This window comes from Dermochelys coriacea, chromosome 5 (genome assembly GCF_009764565.3).
Source record: "Dermochelys coriacea isolate rDerCor1 chromosome 5, rDerCor1.pri.v4, whole genome shotgun sequence".
NCBI classification, from domain to species: domain Eukaryota; kingdom Metazoa; phylum Chordata; order Testudines; family Dermochelyidae; genus Dermochelys; species Dermochelys coriacea.
In genome coordinates this window covers 96,221,240-96,245,434 of record NC_050072.1, presented here as the reverse complement: position 1 = coordinate 96,245,434, position 24,195 = coordinate 96,221,240, and the positions used below count along the sequence as shown (strand labels likewise).

At 41.4% G+C, this 24,195-nt stretch overlaps 1 protein-coding gene and 1 long non-coding RNA gene across 2 annotated transcripts in view; one reads left to right on the top strand and one right to left on the bottom strand.

Annotated features, from left to right (window-relative positions):
• The window catches only part of LOC119855696 (guanine nucleotide-binding protein G(q) subunit alpha), a 226,856-nt gene that overhangs the window by 88,158 nt on the left and 114,503 nt on the right, over positions 1-24,195 (bottom strand). The gene's annotated exons all lie outside the window — the stretch shown is intronic.
• LOC122460432 overlaps positions 17,003-24,195 on the top strand; it is a 49,733-nt gene continuing 42,540 nt past the window's right edge. Inside the window, exon 1 of the long non-coding RNA XR_006281734.1 lies at positions 17,003-17,241. This is a non-coding gene — a long non-coding RNA (uncharacterized LOC122460432). The remainder of the gene's footprint in view (positions 17,242-24,195) is intronic.

Genomic DNA, 24,195 nt, shown 5'->3' with positions numbered 1-24,195 from the left:
AGCTATTAGGTTGGCTTGACATGGTTTGTTCTTGACAAATCCATGTTGACTGTTACTTATCACCTTATCTTCTAGTGCTTGCAAACTGATTGCTTGATTATTTGCTCCATTATCTTTCCAGATACTGAAGTTAAATTGACTGTCTATAATTCCCCTGGTTGTCTTTATTCCCTTTGTATAGATTGGCACTATATTTGCCCTCTTCCAGTCCTCTGAATCTCCCCTATATTCAGTGAGTTTTTGAAGATAAATTTAACTTGTTCTTTCCCTATTTTAGCCACAGATCCTATCTCATTTTCACTGACGTTCATTGTGTTAGATGTCCAATTGCTACTAAACTCTTTCATGAAAACAAACAAAAAAGGTAACTTTGCCTCTGTTTATTAGACATTTAATAATCATATATGCTGGGACATTAGGAAAACAACAGAAGTGATAAGGACAATATTTATCAAAAAGCACAGTTAACCAAAGTTTTCCTTCTCTGCAACATGCTTGTTCATATTTAGTCATTGCAACTGAAGTACATGATACTTTCATGAATCACTGCATAATGATAAAAGGAATTGTTATGCTGAAAGATTAGAATAGCTGCCCTCTGGTGAGTTTTTATCCATTGACACTCAGATACAGGCCATATTTGCACTATAAAATTTTGCCAGAATATTTTTTTTGTTGTTGTTTCCACTATGTATAGGGAAACCAGACTTTGTGTACATTTTTTGTAAACAAATAAGATTACACCAAAGAAAACACCTGACACTCATTTTCAATTTCTCATCCAAACAGAAACAACTATACAAGGCCCTGAATATTTGGTCCATTGGACCAAAGGAACAACAGAGGGTATATTCAGTTTCTGAATTCTCTATTGTACTTGAGAAAAAAAACCCCACTTGTTTAATGAAATTAAGAGTAATGTATCTCAAAATGCTAAGAAGCAAATGCCTCTGCTGCACTATTCAAAAGGTATGGTACTAAGTTTTAATTGGCAATATCACCATTGAAATATAAAATGTATTCTCTCTTTAAAAGATGCTCAGAAATATTTACATTAAGAATAGTGCATAATTACTGCAAGGCAATTGCTATAGCTATTCATTAAAGGCTCAGAATCAGCAAAGCACTTAAGCAACATATTTATCTTTAAGCACATGCTTGTGCTTAGATTCTTTGATGAATAGGGATGGAGTTAAGTAAGTACTTAAAATGAAGTACCTCCTTAATTAATCTGCTGAATCAGGCCCAGTCCTGCTTTCACTGAAGGCACTGGAAGTTTTGCTGTTGACTTGAACAGGAGGCCTTAAACAAGAATTTCCATTTTAGTTTATAATATGTAGTGGTTTTGAACAACATTATTACATTAAGATTTATAGAGAAAAGAAATTCTTTACACTCTTTATTGAAATTGTTCCTGTAATACCTTTTTGTTTTATGTGAAAAACTGTTTGATCTAAATTGTGATATATACCAGTAAGTTGTACCAACCAGAAAACTCACTTAGGATTTGTAAGTTAAATTTCTTTTTCTAAACTGAACACTCTTTCTGAGTGTGAATTTTTCTCCTGGTTTTGCTTGGATGGACTCATGATGGTTTTTATTCTTCTGACATTCAGCTCTTGATTGCATTTGTTTCTTTTGAAAAGAAATCCCTCTTTGTCACTTAGATATCTATAGTTTTCATAAACCTTGGATATTTTTTCTGGTCCCAGTATTGTACTGTACACTTTACAGTATATTACAAATTTCTTTCTTTAATTCTTTTGCCAATTAGTCCTTTTTGTTGGCTTCTGATTTCTGGTTACAGAGATATCAGTGGGCCTGATTCTTCTCTCATTGAAATTAGAAGTAACCCCATTGAAGTCAAATGAATTGCAGTGACATACACTTGATGCAAAAAGGGAATCAAGCCATATATCTGTTCACATTGGTTCTAATTATTTGCTTTACCTCTCTTACATTGTTATAATGGCAAATCGGTAATGTTGCTTTTGGTACTATCACCTAAATTATTTACATGCAAAAGCTGAAGACCCAGCATTAATCACTGCAGTTTGTGTAGTATCAACTTTATGTAGACATTTAAAAATCCCCACTGTAGAAGACAAACCACTTATGCTAAGAGTGTTGATATAATGTGGAGAGAAAAATAAAAAGCCAGTGAAAGATGACAAGAAGCAGAAAAGGGATTAGGGAGACAAAGTCCATAAGATAGCTTGGAGCTACTTTTTTTCTTTAAAACATCCTTGAAAGACAATATGCATTAATTTCACTGACATGTACCTGCAATCATCACTTCAACTTTTATATGCGATTGTATCACAATAGTAGAGATACAGAAAAGACACTTGTAGCATACACTGTAATAGTTATATTATCAGCTCTATTAACAAAGCCCTTCTTAAAAATAAATCCCTTTCAGTTATGTAGCAAAGGAACACCATGACAAACCACTTGTTGGATCTCTGGCAGATTCCCCCTTAAGTGAACCCTACTGAACAAAGGAGTCCAAGTTGATGGGTGGGGGGGGAGATAGGGATGTTAAGGGTTCAGATTAGAATTAACATCTTGACAATCGCATTTTGCAATTATTTTGCCAATCTCTTCAAAGGCTCCCAGTTCCACCCTCCACACACATTATTGCAAAGGTGAACTTTGAACTGATTCTTCTGATATCATTCAGAGTTGAGCAGAGTAAAGAAATTATCCTCTTCTGTGAAGACTAGCTCATCCTTTGTGAATAAATATCAGAAATTTAATTTAGTCAGTAAAATTAAATATGAACACACACAAGTTACAGAAAGTAAAACTGCTCACATTCTCCTTCATGGAATGTTAGACATTTCCTACATGAAGTGGAATATATTGATTCCTTTGTTTATTTGGGGAGAAGGAGGCCAGCGGAAGATGCAAATATAACAATGCAATTTAGGTACTGTTTAAAAGTAAATAGCTCTAGGAATCCAAAGCTAACACACATAGTCTAGTACTACTACTGCCAATCACACTACAGGGCAACAAAGGGGTCTGATCGTTTAGTCACTTACTGTCCAACTTTCATATTTTCCATATACCAACTCCAGGTTGCCTGGCTATCTCTGTTAAGCTGTTGCCTAACAAATAAAAGCAATATAAATTTATCACCATGCACATTACAATTATTTTTGACAGAGTACTTGGTTTAATGCAAAAACCTGAATCATTATTTTTATACACGATTTATTTGCTAAAAAAATCCATCAAAAAACAACATGGAATTTGTGCACACAGTGAGCCATACATTTAATTTTTTTGGTTTCCATTATTTGAAAAATGACCAACAGCCTTCAAGCAACTTCTCCAAATATACACCTCTGGCAATCACATTGCACAAAAGAAGTCAGGCTGCCAAAACAAAATAAGAAATGGAACAAAGAAAGAGAGGATTGTATCTTTTCATAAATACTTTCCCAGGAGGACATGCAGGCTAAGGATGCTATATCTGCTTCCTCCCAAGTATAACAGAACATTTTTATGTTGAACAGGTGACCTCAGAAAGTCTGTCAAGATCTTTATTGTCTCCTCCTCTTATTCTGTTAGATTTTGGATGTTCACTCTGACATAACACATAATGGCTTTGGTTTCAGTCTGTCTGCAAAATAAAAATCTATCTGATATAGTGTACACTAGTCTATAAATATCTGATATTATATTACTGTAAAAGCATAGTATCTGATCTGCCTATTTCTCAAGCTGTAAGAATGTGGAAATGGCATATACTACACAGACAGATACACAATTATACACTTTATACATTATGTGTGAGCGCGCGCACACACACAAACGTGCTTGTTTGCTCTCTCTCTTTCTTTCACGGATTGCAAAAAACCAGCGGGTCTGAATCAGAGACAGGCCCAAAACAAAAATGTCAGATTAAGAAAATGTATCTCTGCTTATCTGAAAATTTTCTTTTTGGAGTATTGAGACTCACAAATCAATTACAGTGGGCACTTTGGTTTGTTTGACGCTTGGGAGCAGAACAGAACCGGTCAGTCACTGGCAGCTGGGATTGCCTTGCACCTTAAAGTTCCCTTGAGTTCCACAGACAGAATAATTCAATTCTACTTTCCTAAATTACTTATTTTATTAACTATATTTTCAGGAAAAGCACAACAATTTCTTCTCTTATATAATGTGGGAAATTCCCCCTAACAAAAACAAACACAAACCTTTGGATATCAATTTCCATTTCTATTCTGGATAATTTGGCGGGCCAGATCTGTGGAGCCAATTACTCATTTTCCACTTCCACTTAGGAGCTTCTCCTAAACTCATGAATGGGTGGATTTCTTCAAAAAAGTCTGATTCTCTGCACTCACTTCTTAAGTGTTGCTGAGGATACACAATGGGAACTTGACTTCTGCCAACAGGTGAGATGTGGAGATGAGAACAGGAAGTAGTGGATAGATACCACAGGAATCCCGGATCAGTGATGTGTATGAGATCGGCATTCCCAGTAGGCTCCTCTAAGATCTGGATTTTTGTTTCTGTGACAAATCCCTTAAAATTCTTCTAAGATGAAACGACGTACCTGATGATATTCATCTTCATCCCAGGCCTCTGACAGACTTCTCTGATACCATACATCTGTGTTTAGCAAGAAACCAAGATACTCCAGAGACTAACATTCTGTGGGTGCGTTTCAGTTTTTTCTCTGTACAGAGCTCTAATCAGAAAAATTGTCTGGGAAGAGATAATAGTGAATGTCTGTCTTCCTTAAAGTCAGTATTAACACTACTCTGGATCCTGGAGGAGACCCTGGGAGCATTTGTCAGATCAAATGGTAATAATTAAAGTTTGGAGGGAAAAAAAAGCTGCCATCCATATGCAATATGGAATTGTCCATGGGATAGTAAAATGGGATTGTGGAGATAAGCGTTCTTTAAGAACGTACCCAGATCTTTCAGACATAGCCCTGCTCTGTTTGTTCCTGATTTTCTGAAGCTAGAAATAGGATGTGTAATGATTTGCATTGCTTGATGGATGATTTCATTCATCACCTGACTTTTCTAGGTATTGCTTGAGATTGGGAATAGGATAAAGCAGTTACATATGGGAGTGGGAGCTGCTTTCCCTGGAGCTGGCTATTCCAGTCCTTCCTGGTTTTTTTTCTGTCAGGGAAGGAGGGCTGAGGTCATGCCTAGACTGGACTGTGAGGGAAACTGCACTCTGCCAATCGAGTCAGCTGAATTCCCCAATGATACACTTGGGAAGGGGGTAAAGCAGAAGACAGATCTTTTTCCTGTGGTTTCTGGCTTTTCTCAGCCTCTCTCACTCATTCCTTGAAGCCTGCAGGGACACCAGGCATTAGTGTACCACAACATTATAGAGACCTCATAATAGATAGCACTTACAGATGTAAAATAAAATAAATCAGATTGGACTATTGTAGTAATCCTTGAATTTAACTGGCTGCATCCAGTTACTGAGTTTTAAAATCACACAGTTAAATTTCACACTTAAGTACTGAGTTTGCCTATACTAGAAAAAAAATTCTTGCCTTTTGGGGGGCAAGCAGGAGGGAATGAATGGGATAAAACCTCAGCAATTTAAACCTTTCAGGAAATAAATCAGTGTCTTCTCTCCTGCCCTCTATTTATAAAATAGCGTTTGCCCATTACAGAACAGGCTTGTGGGCACAAGGAGATACAGTAGCCATCTTAACCTTGAATCAAAATTTTATAATCCTTTCTCTCTTGAAATGTCCTCCCTGTTTACAATTATATACCAGTATTTGTTGAAATAAGAAATATAATCTAAATTTTCTCTGTAAGAGAAAGGCCACAATAGGAAATGTCCAAGGGTCAATCTGCTGTTTTACTTTCTTGTATTCCCTAGTCTTTTTCCCAGAAGAAATTGCTTGGCTTTCAGACTGCCAGTTCAGACACCTATGCTACAACATACAATCTGACTTGCTGGACAAAGGTGATATGTTACCTTACAATTCTCTTTTTTAAAAGGTTTCTTATTTTTGATACTAAAATGTTCTCCTCAGTGGATAACAAGGACTTTAGGCTATTCTCTTTTAGTGAACTGTAGCTCATGAAAGTTTATGCTCAAATAAATTTGTTAGTCTCTAAGGTGCCACAAGTACTCCTTTTCTTTTTGCGAATACAGACGAACACGGCTGCTACTCTGAAACCCATTTTTAGGAGGTTAGATCTTTCACAGCATTATGGCTTTGGTTTCTACATGCTGCTACATGATCCTTTAAATATGTTTGGGGATAGGAAGGCAGAGCTGGTAGATGACTCCATTGTCCACACACCACCCAGAGGGGTGCAATTGCAAAGATCTGTCAGGCTTTCTTTAATTCTAACTGTAAAAATACTACACTTAATATCTGAACTAACCCTGTGGTATGTTACCTCTGCAGTGGGTTATAAATTAGACTCTTCATATCTCCTATTTGCAGTAAATGTAACATCAGAGCTGAAACTTTTACACATTGGACCTGAAATCGTGTAATTATTGAGTATTTTTCTGGCAGATGCTGTAAAAATCTCTCACCTATTCTGCAGTTGAGGTTCTCTGTGACAGAGGCTACTTTACATTCTGAGCAACGCTTGGAGAGGGCAGGGTTGGACAAATTAAACTCATGACTTTCAGATAGTCTCTTTATGGAACAGCCAAGGATTGCATCCTTTCCAGTTACATCACTGATTGACCTCCAGCTCATTATTTCTGTCTTGCTGGTAGCCTGGACATTCTGCTCTGCAATTACTCAAGACAATGCTTTTTTTTTTTTTTTTTTTTTAAATGTGTTGTTCCTCCTCCTCCCTTAACTCATTTACTTTTGCTAGGAACCAAAAAGACATTTATGAGAAATCCCATTCTAATTTTGTTGGACAGTTTCCTTAGGTCTTTTTATTTGATTACAGAATTCATTGCACAGTATTTATGTAATTTTAACAGAGTAGGTCTGATCTTGTACCACTGACAGGGCAGATTTTAGTCTGTCTCATAAAACTCACTTACAGTTTATTTTTTTTCCAAAATAAAAAACTGGTTTCAGGCAGCAAAAGTAAAAAGAGCACAGTTTTGGGATCAAGACTCCCTCTCTCTCTTTGTTTGGTGTGTGTGCGTGTGTGTGTGTAGGTAACTGGCTGGTGTCCGAGCACAGCACAATATCTTCATGACATTTTTTCATCAAACTGTTGTATTCTAATTCAGTGAGCTCACAGTGCCATGGGCCAACAAACCATTCAGTTAGGATCCAAGTCCCAAATCCCCATATTTCCCAAGCCCTTCCCTGTAAGGGTTTGGTTTTGGGGGGGTTTTTTGTGGGTGGAGGGGGGAAGGAAAAGAAATTCCATGATTTTTGGTTCAAATATTTCTAATTTAAACCAGTGGTGCCCAACCTTACTACACAGGAGGGTCACATGAACCTATGCACAATCTTGTACCAAACAGATTGTACATATTTTAATAAGATTTAAAGTCACCTGTATTGATTTATATTTTAAGTTCAGCTTGTTTTGTATGTATTTAGATAGAAACAACCTACATACAGTATTGTCTATTTACATACTTGTGTAAACTAAAATGATGTAAACAACACACTAATGAATCATGTTGAATCATATACTATGTTGAAGCAGGCCGCAGGCTTTATGAAATGCTCCAGTGGGCCATGTCTGGCCCCCATGGGTCATAGGTTGGGCATCCCTGATTTAAACAATTAGAATATACTAGAGAACGTAAAACTAACTTCCAGACTCCCCCTTTGCTGTCACTGGCAGTTAAACGTGTTCACTAGTAAGAAAATCTACAACCTCATAAAGCCCTCCCCAGCAAGTCTCAGATGAAGTCCAAGGAATACACTCTCTTTCACTCAATTTCAAAGATAACACAAATCTGCAGTGGCAGAAGCTGACACAGAAACATTTTGTTTTTAGATCAACTTAAATTTATATGGGCAGCTAAAATACAGGGAAAGGAGGAAATTGATCAATAATCATCAGTAGGGCTCTATGTCTGTCACAGAGGTTGCAGAAGTCATGGATTCTGTGACTTCTGCAGGCCAGCGTGGCTGACCCCAGGGCCGCCCAAGAAGCTAGCTCTGGGGCGGCCGTAGCAGCCACAGTCCACGGCCCCGGGCAGCGGTCCTAGTCTAGCTAGCTGGAGTAGCCGTGGTCCACTGGCCCCCGGCAGCTTGTGCCACTGTGCAGGTACTCTCCCTAGCAGCAACCCTCCCCAAAAGCTCCCCCAGCAGCGGGCCCCCCCAAGTTCTCCCCCAAGGTTTAATCTCAGGTATTTTTAGTATAAGTCATGGACAGGTCAAAGGCCATGAATTTTTGTTTATTGCCCACGACCTGTCCATGACTTTTACTAAAAATATGCATGACTACATCATAGCCTTAATAATCAAAGAGTATTGTGCAAGTATGAAAGAAAAGTGGGGCAACATAAACACACACCACATACATACACACTCAATCATGTGGTTATAAAACACACATGTATTGGGACTCTTTTAAAGAATCATTTTCAGTCCTGCTTTCTCTAACAGATATTCTTTTATAAGCATATACACATTTATGATAGTCAGACAGGCACAAGTATAGGCATATTCTTTTACTCAAGTTTGCTAAACAGTGGATACTTACAGGACAAAAATGAGAAATACAGGACAGGCCCTTTTGCACTGCTCCAACAATCCAAAAGGGCCATAAAGACAGCAGGTCACTCCAATGGAGTCCTCAGGTTATGTAAATAAAGCCAGTATGGAACCCTCCCCCTGAAGGCTTCTGAATCTGGTATGAAAATAGAGAAGAGGGTGAAGCCAGTAAGCTCTGGCTATATTCAGCTAGGATATCCTAAAACAGCCTCAAGACTGCTTTAAACTTCACCAGGGCTAGGCACGGGCATAGTTTTGGGAGAGGTGCTTCACCTCCGCAAATGGCAAGCCTTGGGAAAGCATGGAGTCCCCCTGACCCCGATCCAATTGACCTGACTGGAGCACCCCCCTCCCCTCCCGCCCCCAAATATAGAAGTCAAACTAAGCCTAAGGGGCTAGGGGCAGCATATAAGCAGCCCCACGGTAAGGGAGCCACACTTGATTCTCTTGTGTCCCCTAGCTACACACAGTGGATACTGGACATAATTGAGAAGCTAGATGATAGGGACGATACCTGTCCCCATAAAGAGTCAAGAGCAAACTGTAGTAGCAGTGGGCCAATATAATGGGATCAGGGTAAAAACTCTTCAAATACTTTATACTAAATCTTTGCACCCCTAGAGGGCAACTTGGGATAAAGGAAAGTACTAAGGATTGAAAAATGATCAGCAACTAAACAATGATCTTTCTGCAGTTGCGCAACAAGAAATTGGGCAAAATCTCTGCAGTTTTTAACTTCTCCAGTGCCCATGATATATGTACCTTAGAGACTAAGACCTTTGAGGCAGGGAGCATGTTTTAGTCTAGGCCTGTAAAGTACTGTGTAAACTTAGGTTATGTCTACACTACAGCTGGGATTGACACACTGAGATCGATCCACTGGCAGTCGATTTAGCGGATCTAGTGAAGACCCACCAAATCGACAACAGATCACTTTCCAGTCGACCCCTGTAGTCTACCCCCACCCCCATGAGAAGAGTAAGGTAAGTCGACGGGCGAGTTTATCCTGTCGACCCCCCACAGTGCAGACCCTGCAGTAACTTGACCTAAGGTACGTCAACTCCAGCTACGTTATTCACATAGCTAGAGTTGCATAGCGTAGGTCGACTTACCACAGTAGTGTAGACATAGCCTTAGAGCAATATAAATAACTATTAACAATAACTACTTTTCTGAGATGTTAATATTACTTATCCCTTCCACATAGTTGCATTTTACACATTTTTGTTGCATCTGAACAAATATACCCAAGTCTTCATTTGGCTGAGAGCTATTCAGTGAGAATATAATTAGCAACTATCTTCAACAAAAAGAATCCATTGCCTTAACAGCCTAAGTGTTAATACAATCACAGCATTAGAAAGGGTGATCTGTATGTATGTGCACATATACAGCTGGGCCCAAATTCTGTATGCCCATGCAAAACCTGGGTGGCTATTATCCTGCACCTGGGATTTCTGTAAGGGCCATCGCACACTCTTCCCAAAAAACATAGGTTCTGGCCAGTGGATCCAGGCAGTTCACAGACACGCTGGCAATTCCCAATTGCCACTGTTGCCTACACAGGAAATGCAATGCTTTTAGGGCACAGGCGGGCAAACTTTTTGGCCTGAGGGCCGCATCGGGTTTCTGAAATTGTATGGACAGCTGGTTAGGGGAGGCTGTGCCTCCGCAAACAGCCAGGCCCCTGCCCCCTAACTGACCCCCCGCCTCTCGCCCCCTGACAGTCCCTCCGAGACTCCTGCCCCTTCCAATCCCTCCTGTTCCCTGACGGCCCCCCAGGGACCCCTGCTCCATCCAACTCCCCTGCTCTCGGTCCCCTGACCGACCCCGGAACCCACCCTCACTGCCACCCGACACCCCATCCAAACCCTCCCCTCCTTCCTCACTGCCCCCCTGGGACCCCTGCCCCTTCCAATGACCCCTTCTCCCTGACTGCCCCCAGACTCCTTGCCCCTAACTGCCCCCCACCACCCTATTCAACCCCCCTTCTCCTTCCTGACTGCCCCCCCGGGACCTCTGCCCCCATTCAACCCCCGTTCCCTGCCCTCTGACTGCCCCGACGCCTATCCATGCCCCTGACCACCCCCCAACTCCCCTGCCCTCTATCCAACTCCCCTGTCCTGCTCCCTGCCCCCTTACTGCGCCGCCTGGAGCACTGGTGGCTGGCAGCGCAGCTGCACCATGACAAGCAGCCGCGCTGCGCTGTACAATACAGAGCACCAGGTCAGGCCGGGCTCTGCAACCCTGCCGCCCAGAGCATTGCGCTGTGTGGCTGCGGGGGAGGGGGACAGCAGGGGAGGGGCCGGGAGCTAGCCTCCTGGGCCAGGAGCTCAGGGGCCGGACAGGACAGTCCTGCAGGCCGAATGTGGCCCGCGGGCCATAGTTTGCCCACCTTCGTTTTAGTGTCTTCCATGCCTTAGACAAGGGGTTCTCAAACTGGGGGTTGGGACCCCTCAGGGGGTCACGAGGTTATTACTTGGGGGGGGGTCGTGAGCTGTCAGCCTCCACCCCAAACCCTGCTTTGCCTCCAGCATTTATAATGGTGTTAAATATAAAAAAAATGTGTTTTTAATTTATAGGAGGGTCGCATTCAGAGGCTTGCTATGTGAAAGGGGTCACCAGTACAAAAGTTTGAGAACCACTGCCTTAGACAGTGAAGTTAAGTGAAAATGTAAGCCAGGGTCAGGAAAAGAAATTGACAATCGATGAAGAAAATCATTAGGACATCAGTACACCACTTCCTCTTCTAAACTGTACGCAATTAATCTGATTCCTGCACCAGGCAGAATTTTATGTTTCATATCTTTCATAAACTGTGGCATGGTAGAGCCCAGACATGTTCTGTAGTATTTTTTTTTTCATTTGCCAGACACAGTAATCATTGTTTCACTTCTTCGTGGTTCTAAGTTATGCTTTGCTGCATTTCAAAGAAAGAAAGTGCCCTCTGCTGACTAAAGAGTGGCTATTGGAAGGGAAGAAGTTCAAAGTAAAATTTCTAGAAGTAAGTTTGAGGCTTGGGAGGGTCCTTTCAAAAAAATTAGATCCCAGTGGGAGTCTTGCTCTGCAAATACTGCATGAAATTTAAATTGTTGTGTTTGTGTCTTTCCCACTCAGAGAGACTGCATTTTCAAACCACTACATCATTCTGTGGAAAGGGGTGTCCGAAAATTAGCTACAACCTTAATCTGGGCATGTAAAGCTAGACTTTATCCTATCACTGAAACCTTCTCACCCGGTTATTCCTGGCATTGTCCAAAATCCTTGTTGTCTCAGCCTACGTCTACACTAGAGAATTGCCATGTCTGAAATAAGGGGTTATATTTAGCCCAGATGCAACTTTGTCCTGAGTGGAATCATACTAGGCATGAATTTGAATTTGGCCCAAGGTGTTAAATACAGCAGCCTGACCTTATTCCCTTCAGCCCAATGCTGGATACAGTTACGCTGCTGATAATGGGCTATTTTAAACTTTGTTGAAGGAGTTGAAAAGGAAGGAAGAATGCTACATTTGACACATGAGATCAAACTAACATGGCATCTTATACACTGTAACACAAGCTGTTTAATTGTTGATTACTTTCTCCTGGGCCAAATCACTGGAGCCAGTGGGAGGTTTGTTTAAGTAAAGACTGAAGAACGGCTGCTGAATTTTTCCCTTGGTGGCTGATGTAACTGCCAGTCTCATGAAACATGGAGCAAGCTTTCATTATCGGCTAGAAAAAATTTCCTAAGTGAGGATGGGGAAGAGAGTCCTGCATAAACAACAATTTGAAAACACTACTGTCTGTATAGCATGGTGTGTATAAAGCTGATTGTTACTCAAGGCTTAACCTAACAGAAACCACATTTCAAAGAGGAGAGAAAAACATTCATTCTATTTACTAATTTATTGGATATTTAAATGTGATGGTCTAATTAGGTTACATAATGTTGATTTAGGAAGGATTATCTATCTGCCAGAGTTTAAAAGGAGTTTCTTCTACAAGGTTTTAGTGAGGGGTGAGAGACATATTACTGAATGGTCTCCGTAAGTCCAGTGATCACAAAGTGGGGAAAATGTGTTTTTAAAAAATTAAAGAAAATTGTTTATATTGTGCTCCAGTCTTTAGTGGGTGTTACACCTAGGTGACTAAAAGCAGAAATGGGTTTTTGGGCCTTTAAATGAAATTAAACATTGAGGAGGCTTTCAGGTAAGGGAATAAGAGGAGTAGAAAATGAAAGGACAGTCGGATCACTGTCCTTCTGGGAAAACTCTGAATTCTCATTACCAGAAAAGCAAGGATTCTACACTGAATCACTTAATCCTCCTGAGCAATTATCCTAGAGGTTTGCTGGGTCATATGAGTAATCAGATTCTTACTGAAATTCCTAGGTGAAATTCAGCACTGATGTACATCCCCATAAAACCTCCTGAAGTCAATGGAGTCTGTTTTGGCAGAAGTCAATGCAGAATTTAGCTCATAAATACTTTTTTCCTCCAACACCTAGAGGTATTTCCCGATATATAAAGTATATAAAGTTACTTTTTTGCTGGGTGGGAAAGGAAGTTGTTTGTTTTTGTCTTTGCCAAACTCAAATAAATTAGCAATAGCTATCAAATTTGTTTATAAATACTGCTGGAGAGAGAAAACAATTAATAAAAATCCAACCATCTGAACTGGGATTATACTTTACAGTCTTAAATTCTAACCCTTGGAGAAAGGATGTACCACTTTTCTATTTTTCTCTTTAACCAAATTATTTAAAAAAATAAAGTCTTCACAATTCAAAAGGGAGGATCTTAACTGACAATATAATTTACCTGGAGGAGAAGGAAGAGGAAAGGATTATATTGAAAAAGGGTGGAAAGTACAGTGGACCTGACCCATTGCGCAATGAAGTCAATGTAAAGATTCCCATGGGAAACCACTAAACTTGTAATTTTTTATTTTGTTACCTATATATATATATATATATATATATATATATATATATATATATATATATATATATATATATATATATAAAAGGACTGCTCTAATATACATTGGCTGCCAACAACCCAAAGGGCAGTTCCACATCTGGGGATTGCTGGGGTGGACAGATATCTTGGCTACCCCTACTTTTCCTTGGCCATGCCCTCTGTGCTGGGCTGGGAGGGGATGACGTAAAAGCTGCTAGGAAGACTCTGTGGCATTTGAAGATTCCTCTACGCTGGGAAAGCTGTGAATGGGCTAGTTCAACAGGCTCTAAGTCTGCTTTGTGCAATGGAAGCAATGCAAAAGAGAAGGAATGTGGCCAAGGATATGGCTCAGATTGTTTAAACTAACTCCTACCGTTTGTGTGTTTTCTTTGAGGCACAGAGACTTTAAGAATTCTGGGAAAGAGTGGGTTAGTGAACGTTAAAAACTCTCAGAACAGTTTCTCAGCGTCTCAGAAGAGACACACTGAAAATGGTAAATATGCTCAAATACATCACAAAACCAGACCCTTTTCATGCTCAAGGTCACAGATTTAGGGCACATTTTTTCTATAGTTCAAAACATTTTCAAATCCTTCTTAGAGATATTACTAGTAGGAGTAAATTATTTAAAGCCTGGAAAAGGGAAGGCTGAAGATAGAGGATGAGGACAAAACTCAACCCCCTTGTTTATTTTTTTTTCCTTACACTTAGCTGAATTACCCACTATGACTTAATACTCCATGGTAGTACTTCAAAGCTATAATTAATATATATTGTTAAATCACAGGTTTAATTACCAGATATACCATAAGAGAGTAATGCTAATTGGATAGAGTTAATGATACACACTAATCCATTAACAGCTGAGTAGCATACAAAGGCATATTATAATAAGGAAGTATCAGAACTCCACAACCAAAATATGAGCAAATGTTATGTTAGACTTTAACATAAAGATGCTGAATGCCTCCTGTGAGGTACTGAATGCACACAACTCCCATTATTGTCCAGCTGGCAGGAGAATTTATTACCCATCATTATCATGGCAAATCCTAAAGGGACATTATCTCCTTGCAAATAAAGCGCCGCCCAAATTGATCTCTCCCAAGGTGCTTAAAGTGGTCTGGTAGTATATTCAGTTTCTGTCTATCCCTGGCAATCCTGTCACAACTCTGAAGTTTTTGGCACCCAAAAAAGTGCTGGTCATGTAGCAGCATTCCAGATGCACACAATTCGGAATTCATTGGTGTTCCATTCTTATAATGTGTTCAGACCAAGAAAGACACTGAAACTAAACCAGTGCTGATGGAAGTGGTTGCTGGGGTCAGCTTAGAATATTCTCATTTCTGATTTTGTCCTGCCACTTGATATGGAGCAGCTGACAGAGATGACAAGAATCAAAACCATCAATTCAGTGTTGTTCAGTCTTCCTCAGCGCCTATGTTTTACTTCCATACAACTCAGTTGATATAACCCCGGTTCTATAGATCTGCGGCTTCATAGCAGGCTTGATGTCATAATATCCTCACAGAGACTGCTGCTAAGCACACATCTTTTGAGCATCCTCCAGCACTGTCTATGACATTGCCCAAATATGTGACAGCTGCCACCTGCTCCATGTCTTGTCCAGTCATGTAATTTTGAGCTCGTTGTAATCTGGAGCTGGAGGCTGCTTGATGGTAATAGCTAGGGACTTAGTTTTATTCAGATTAATAAACAGATCAATGTGCACTGCTTTTTGCCTGGCCAGATCAGCTATCAGCTGCAGCAATTCACCAAGCACAGCCAACAAGAGTACAGCTTCAATGTATTTAGGATCTCAAAGCAGAAAGCACCAACAGCTGCCTCCTCAAACTTACTCATCAGTGCTGATGTTGAACAACAATGGTGAGAACACAGCCTTGCTGAACTTCCATGGAGATAGGAAACCATGCCATGGATCCGCACTGACTCAAACACAGTCGTCTGTTCTGTTGTGGACCTCTTCTATCAATGACATCGAGATGCCTCATCAGATCCCACAAACTTGCACAATGCACTGAATTAAAGTCTAAATGGAAGTCTACAGTGCTGTGCATGGCTTATTACATCCAGTCATCTTCTAAAAAAGCTGGCTCAAGGTAGAGAGCAGGTCAACAGTAGAATGACCAGGTCTAAGTATCCTGGCCTTTGCCATGAAGTGCATCAAGTCAAGACATTAACACAGTAGTGAAGACTTTCCCTGGGACGGACAACAGTGTAATACCTTCATAGTTACTACATTCAGTCTTATTGCCCTTTCTGAACAGAGGCAGAATAACCCCCTTCGTCCAGTCATCAGGGATGACATTAGTATGCCAGATGGTTTGGAAGAGCCTATGCCATCATGGTACAGCATCACTCTCATCTGTCTTCAGCTACTCAGGGATGATCTTACTGACCACCAGTGCCTTCCCAGACTTCATCTTATAGTTTTCCTCTTGGTTGAAGGAAAGTGGCTCTGACGGAACTTCCTGCCCCTCTTCAAATGGAAGGAATTTATTACCCAGAGTCCAGCTAATTGGAGAAGGCTCTGATGAAACAGTCAGATAGTTTAATTGCTCAGTGTCATTTTGATTATTTAGGTTCTTGTACATTTAGAATAGTATTTATAGTGCAAGTAAAAAGTTTATCAAATCATAACATGTTTGTATTTTGGCAAAATTGACCTAATTGCAAACTTCCAATATTGTAATTATTACCCTTAGTTTGTTAAAGTCATAAAGTAAAAAGATGTAAAATTGTGCTTAGAAGATTGAGAGCAATATTCCTTTTGAATCTTATTTTTAAAATGGAAACTCTTATTTAACAAATCAGAACCTAGCAAGAGATGAACTGGGATTCTCCATGGGACGGGGAAAATCAATCTTCCTCCCTTATGCCTTGAAGCTGCTACTACAGATTTGAGGTCCAGCCCCTGCTCCTCTCACCACTCTATACCAAAACTTCCCCTTCAACAACAGCACAAAGGTACCTTCACAGAGCTTGGCTCCATGGTGGGCAGAAGTACCGCTCCACCTTGAATGCTACTGAACTGCTCCAATACTGCTACATTTGGGGATTCTCACAGCTAGAGTGAAGGGGGAAGAATTTTCCCCTAAAAATGTAATTAAAATCTCTGTTTGGACTATCAATCATATTTAACTTTTACAAAGTGCAAGTCATGCCATAGTAAAACCAAACAAGGTAAAAAGAAAAATGTAATGTAATATTACTCCATGATAGAAGTTAAGATTAGAAAATCTTATGCTATTAGTAAATCACCCTCTTTTCAGTTTAAGATGCTGTGGCAGGGTGTACCTACTTCACACCAGCCCCGAGAGGGTTAATTCTGCTTTGCAGACTGAGGAAGCCCCGCCCCACCCGCCCCTCCGACCCTACTGGGCATGCTCAGCCTGGAGGCAGTATATAAAAGGTAGCAGCCCTGCTGGAGAGGAAGGATGCAGGCTGCGAGCCCTCTCCAGGGAGTTGCTAGAGGTCCTGACTGCAGGACTATGGCTCGCAGAGTTCCAGGCAGACTCCAGGCTGCCTGACAAGCCCCAAGAAGAGACCGTACTGGTGGGAGCCCTGCCATTTGAGGACTCCAAAGGAACCAGGGAGCTTCAACGAGGGGGAAAGGGTAAGAACAGCCCAGGGGACTTAAACTTTTTGTCGGTGAGCGAACTGGAGAAGCAGTCAGTGTGTTTTGGGAGGATCCCTCTGACTCAGTGGTGACCACCCCCTTCACCACCAGGGCCCTGGGCTGGGACTCCAAGGAGCAGGGCGGGCTGAGTCCCCTTAGTCTGGGTACCACACACCCCGAGTGGTGCCCCACTCCCCCAGCAGGCCATTGGGCCACGCTGCCCTGAGTGGAAGGGCCGTATGCTGACTCTGGCCATTGGGCCACGCTGCCCTGAGGGGAAGGGCTGCTTTATTGACTGTGGCCATTAGGCAAAACTACCATGACTATTGTAAAGGTCATCAGTATAAGAAATAACTGATTGTGGTACAGTCTTTTCCCTTCTTTTGGGCCACGTGTGACCCCACACCCTGTGGTGGGGTGTATCTATCCCGTGACAGATACAAAAAGCCAGTGTCTGCTCCCAAGAGTCAACACGTGGCCTAAATATGACAGGGAAAAAATGTATGAAAAGCAGAGCTCTTTGGACAAGACTCTGTCGCAGTATATTTCTGTGACCGCTGTTCTGCAGAAGTTGTCTGAGTCTGCCGAACTATGCAGCCACAGAAGCTACATACTGTTCTAAAGTAGGGTTGCCAACTTTCTAATCACACAAAACCAAACACCCCTGCCCTGCCCCTTCCCTGAGGCTCCACCCCCGCTTCCTCCATCACTCACTCAACCTCACTCACTTTCACCAAGCTGGGGCAGGGGGTTAGGATGCAGGAGGGGGTGAGGGCTCCAGCTGGGCCTCTGGGATAGGGCCAGGGATGAGGGGTTTGAGGTGCAGGAGGCGGCCAAGGCTGGGGAAGGAGGATGGGGTGCAGACTCCAGGAGAGAGTTAGAGTGCGGGAGGGGGTTCTGACCTGGGGCAGAGGATTGGGGTGTGGGAGGGGGTTCAGGGTGCAGACTTACCTGAGGCAGCTTCCAGAAGTGGCCAGCATGTCCTGCTGGCTCCTAGGTGGAGTCATCAGGGGGCTCTGTGCGCTGCCCACGGCCAATGGGAGCTGTGGAGTTGGTGCTTGGGATGGGGGCAGCATGCACAGCCCCTGTAGCCACCCCTGTGCCTAGGAGCCAGACATACTGGCCGCTTCCGGGAGCTGTGCAGAACCAGGGCAGGCAGGGAGCTTGCCTTAGCCCAGCTGTGCCCCCGAACCAGACTTTTAGCAACCTGGTATGCAGTGCTGACCAAAGCCGCAAACGTCCCTTTGCAACCAAGTGTTCCAGTCGAAAACCAGACCCCTGGCAACCCTGTTCTAAAGTCATAATTTCTCCTTGGGAGCAGGCACGTAATAATTCGTTCTAGTTGAAAACTGGACACCTGGCAACCCTATTCTAAAGTCATAATTTCTCCTTGGGAGCAGGCCATTATCAGACAAGCTTTCAACCTGGGTGATCCGTTTAGAACAGTTCCATTTTCAGGTTTTCTTAGCAAGGAAAAAAGTATTAGAAACTTATTTTTTTCTAGATTTTTGTGTCGTTAAAAGAAGCATGGGAAGGAAGGAAGGAAGGAGTACTCAGGATTTGTGGGTTTAGCAGATCTGCAAAGGCTGGCTCTGTCTCCACATAGGCCAACTGGCTGGCAATCAGGCTCATGGGAATGACAACGAGGGGGATACACTAGTGTAGCCATCTCTTTCAATTTCATCATGAGTCTCACAATATTCTTAAAACCCCGACTCCTAGAATCATGTGATTATGACAATCTTTCATTTAAAAATGTAAGCTTCTAGTCACCATAATTGTGGAGAAATGGTTGAAAATGTGACCCATAAAACCTTGAGCAGAAGGCAAATCAAAAGAACCCCAAATTTATTATTTTTTAAAATCTCATGATTTATAAGCCCATGTTAAGATTTTTGAATGCTTGGCAATACTGATACAGTGTCCACAGAGTGTTCCCAGGAACCTGACTGCCACCTGGTCAGAGTCTGAGACTCAGGAAAAATATCAACCAACCAGATAAGAATCTTTAGATCCATTCAACCCCTTCTCATCTCTTTGGTTGACAGTTTCAATGAAGCTGCCTTGTGTTCCGAGACTCGTGCTCCTTATACCAAAAGCCTAACAAATTGAGATTTAATCCCAACAGATTCCCTCCACCCTATAGAAGTAAAGATGCTTTTGGGAGAAAAGGGGTTTGCCTTTACACCCAAATAGCTGAGGAAATCTGGTCTTCTCTCTACTGCAGCCTAGGCTGGGATAACTCCTGTAGTCTGCAGGATGTCAGCAGAAAGGTAGAAGATTATGGGAGTCAGGACTGGGAACAGGAAGATGCAGAGTGTGATTCCCTTAATATGCCAGATAAACTCTGCAAGAGTCTTGCAAAGACCTGGGTGTTTTGTTTTCCTCCTCTTTTTTGGCACAATAGACCAGAGCCAAATAGGAAGTGCAGCCAGCCCATATACACAGTCATGAGCTGAGTAAGTAGCTCAGAAGGCCATGTTGCCTGGTTACAGACTTCATTTGTTGAAAAATGCCCTATGACCATTTTTGAAGTATACTGTAAAACCCAGAAGCCTTAATTAAAAATGAATCAACTTTCAGTAATATGAGTGCTGCTTTTCAATGTATTCTCCTGTTCCATGTCCCATGAAAAACGTGATGGCAACAAGGGAGGAAGAGATAGAAGAGGAAATAACTTCTTTAAAAATTACATCCAGAGGGTAGTGCTGTCTTCTGATTTAATAGAATGAGAAACTGCACTGAAAAAAGAAGGGTATGTAGTTTAAGTCTAAGAGAACCTGCTTTAAACTCTTTCAAGTTCCTAGAACATAATTTCAGTGGAATATTTAATCCAATGCTGATTTTCAGAGACTTGTTTTCCCCCCATTTATTCTCAGAGCCAGGATGGACAAGAGAAAATTTTGCATATTCATTCAAAACATCCATGAAATACAGTCCACTGATGTGATTAAATCTATCCAGGATGACAAAAAGATAATGTAATATCAGCTGTATAAATCTCTCTCTCTCTCTCTCTCTCTCTCTCTCTCTAAAGCTAAAGATGGACAAGTCTATCTTCAGTGTCTACAAGATGAAGAAAATTGAAAAATGTTCAAGTGCAAGTGATGTGCTCAGCAGCAATTTAGGTCACACCCTAGGGCAACTTAATGATGGATGACACTTGCAAGTTTTTCACTTTCTAGAAATGGCTCTGACCAGACTAATGCTGTTTTTCCCCTCTGAGATGATGATTAAATAAAGTTGTTAGAACAAGCAACTAGTGGAACAAGTACACCAGGGAAACCCAAATTACTCATCCAAGTGTCATAGTGGCAACTTGTCATGAACCTGGGGGACCACATGTAATTTGCATTAGAGAGCATATTATGGCTGCCCCTCATCAGTGTGGAAATAAGACCCAAAGAGAGACTAAAGGTGTCCCCTTTAATCAAGATGGAAGACTGCATGCTGGGACCTTCACCGTAGTCTTCACAAGCTATACTTCCTTTTTAAACATGAGCTGCTTTGCTGCACATTGATGGCTGCAGTAGACTTTGAGCTACATTGTAACCAACTCGAAGTATATTGTCTGAGTTAGGCTGACAAAGAAAAGTTACAGCTAAAGGTAACATAGCTGAGGACAAGGCAGTATGAAGAGGGGGAATGAATGGATGATAGGAAGGTTTCCTTCTACCTTTTTCCTTTTCTTTCCCTCTCGGTCATCTTTCTGCATATTTTTTTTCTTGAACTTCAGAAAATTAAATGCAGAAACCCTCATTTAAAAACAAACATAAGGTTACAAATCTGAACAGGAGTCAAAAAGGCAAATGTTACCATTCCCATATTATTAGCAACTCACTCTGCAAACTGTTTACAACTTTTCTTATTTAATTTACAACATCCACAAATGAGCTTGATGTTCTGAAGAAAATCCTGTACAAGACAGGTTGCCTTCCCAAAAGACATACAAAATAAAATTACTAGGGGGACTGTTAAGTGTACAAATAAATTTCCAGTAAGGGGATAGAGTTAGTTACTATGGGAACCTTAATGTTTCCTATTTCCTGAATTGTGTTTAAATAATAACCTTAATGTTGCATAATCCATGTGTCTTGCTTATAACTTTTAGGAAATGCTACTGTGGAATGGCTTCTGTAATCATGAGGGGACACCTAATAAATAGACCTGAATGCAAATACAATAATTCTCTTATTGTTCATGATAAAGTAGGATAGCATTTAGTGATTATACAACATGCAGTTGAATTGTAATTAATGTATGTAAAGCAGTGGTCTCCCACCCTTTTAAGCACAAGATCACTTTTTGAATTTAAGTGCAACTCAGGATCTACCTCAAAGAAAATGTAAAAACAACAGTAATCACACAAACCTGAACTCCCTTGCCCCACCCCCTTCCCTGAGGCCCCACCTCACTCACTCCATCACTTGCTCTCCCACACCCTCCCTCACTTTCACTGGGCTGGGGCAGGGGGTTGGGGTGCAGGAAGGGGTGCGGACTCTGGGCTGGGGGGTTCAGAGTGTGAAAGGGGCTCCTGGGGTGCAGGAGGGGGTTGGGATGCAGAGGGGATTCAGGGTCTGGGAGGGACTTTGGGTGCAGGGGGGCTCAGGGCTGGGACAGGGGGTTGGGGTGCAGGAGCAGTTCAGGCTGCGGGCTCTGGCCAGGCAGATCAGCGCACAGACAGTCCCTGCCTCCTGCCCCCAGGAGCTGCTGCTGGCATGCCGCCTACTTCTGAGAGTGGTACAAGGCCAGGGCAGGCAGGGAGCCTGCCTTAGCCTCGCTAGACTGTTAGCGGCCAGCTGCTAGAGGGTTGGCAACCTTAGATCACAATGGACTGGTCGATCATAGAGCCTCTGACATTCGATCTCAGTGACTGAGACTGAAATCAACTGTCACAGGCTCCACAGTTGATCGCCATCTACCGGTTGGTGATCACTGATGTAAAGTTTCAGAGTAGCAGCCGTGTTCATCTGTATTCGCAAAAAGAAAAGGAGTACTTGTGGCACCTTAGAGACTAACAAATTTATTAGAGCATAAGCTTTCGTGAGCTACAGCTCACTTCTGTAGCTCACGAAAGCTTATGCTCAAATAAATTAGTCTCTAAGGTGCCACAAGCACTCCTTTTCTTTTTACTGATGTAAAGGTTATGGTTTGTGCATTATCCATAATTATTGAGAGAGAATTTCATTAAGTAGTACAGAACAGATTGCTAAATATTACATTTATGCATAAAATATAAAAATACTTCAGCCACAAGCTAATGCTTTTCTCTCATCAGCATACAAGAAGATAAAAGATAGCACTTGTTTAACCTTAAGAATGTTAGCAGATTTAAAAAGAAAACAACCCTCCCACACAGTATTAAAAGAGATTGTATTTTATACTACTAATAAGATCAGTTTCAGAAAACTACTTACCTTTTTAAAATAATCTGTAGCTATCAAAACAACAGAGGCCCCAGAAGAAAAAGTTCTGATGGGCCCCCGGGGTCATTTTCAGAAACACTGCATTTACCCTGATATTAGAAGTGACTTTTGATGATGAACATCACAAAATCACCAGGTGCGTGGGTGTGTGTTTTGTTGTTGTTCTTGCATTGCCTACAGACAATGTACAGTTTTACATCAGCCAAGCTACTCCTATTGCTGAATCCGTATGGTAGACAATATGTAAATCTTTCTTTACGGTTAAATAGCCCTTTTCATCAAAGGAGCACAATGTACTTTTACAAACATTAAGACTCAATACTCATGTCAGGCAGTAAAGTATTATTATTCCAGTTGTACAGATGGGCACTTTGGCACAGAAAGATTAAATGATTTGCCTGAGGTCAGATAGAAATAGCAGCCAGGACTCCTGATTCCCATATTTGACTTTAAGACCACATTCACTTTCCCACACAACTTGATTTTTGAACAGTCTAACTCTCTACCCCACAGTAGCATTTCCTAACTTGTAAATGGATTCCTATAATCAATCAACTTGCTGCAAACATTTTGCCTTGACAAAGTCAGCTGGTAAGGATCCACAGTAACACAAACTGTAATGTCATAAGTCCACCTGTGCAAACCAAAACTAAAAGAGCAACAATAGTGCCCACAAAAGTATTGTCTGAGTTGATATTTCAAAAGAAACCTTACAAGCAACCATGACAAAATGAATATAACACTGAAGTTTACTAGGAGTTGTAAAATACGTTTGGTTGGGCTGCTCACACTCATAAGAAAGGCACTTATCGGTCAGCTATTTCAGTTAATAAGAATTTTGTTTATGACTTCAATGGGACCAGGACTGGGCCCAAAGTCATCATATGTGTTGAATTATTCACCTTCAGCTATCCATGACAAGGTCAATGGCATGCCTAGGAAAAGTGCAGCCAAAACAGTTAAGTAAAGTTTTAGGCTACTTGGAAGCTTATTATTAGTCTTTGAATGTGCGTGATTTTATTTCTCTCTCAGATAATCAGTCAAATCTGTAACAAATTCTCAAGCATAACCCCTCTAGAAAAGGTGCATGATTATTTTAATGAAGAATGTATTTTGGCCAGCACATTCTGCAGCATCTCAGCACAAGTTTTCTTGGCTTATTATTTTTCATAGAATCATAGGACTGGAAAAGACTGCGAGAGGTCATCTAGTCCAGTCCCCTGAACTCATGGCAGGGCTAAGTATTATCTAGACCATCCCTGACAGGTGTTTGTCCAACCTGCTCTTAAAAATCCCCAATAATGGAGATTCTAGAATCTCCCAGGCAATTTATTCCAGTGCTTAACCACCCTGACAGTTAAAATGTTTTTCCTAATGTCCAACCCACACCTCCCTTGCTGCAATTTAAGCCCGTTGCGTCTTGTCTTATCCTCATAGGTTACAAAGAACAATTCCTACCTCCTTGTAACAACCTTTTATGTACTTGAAAACTGTTATGTTCCCTCTCAGTCTTCTCTTTTCCATA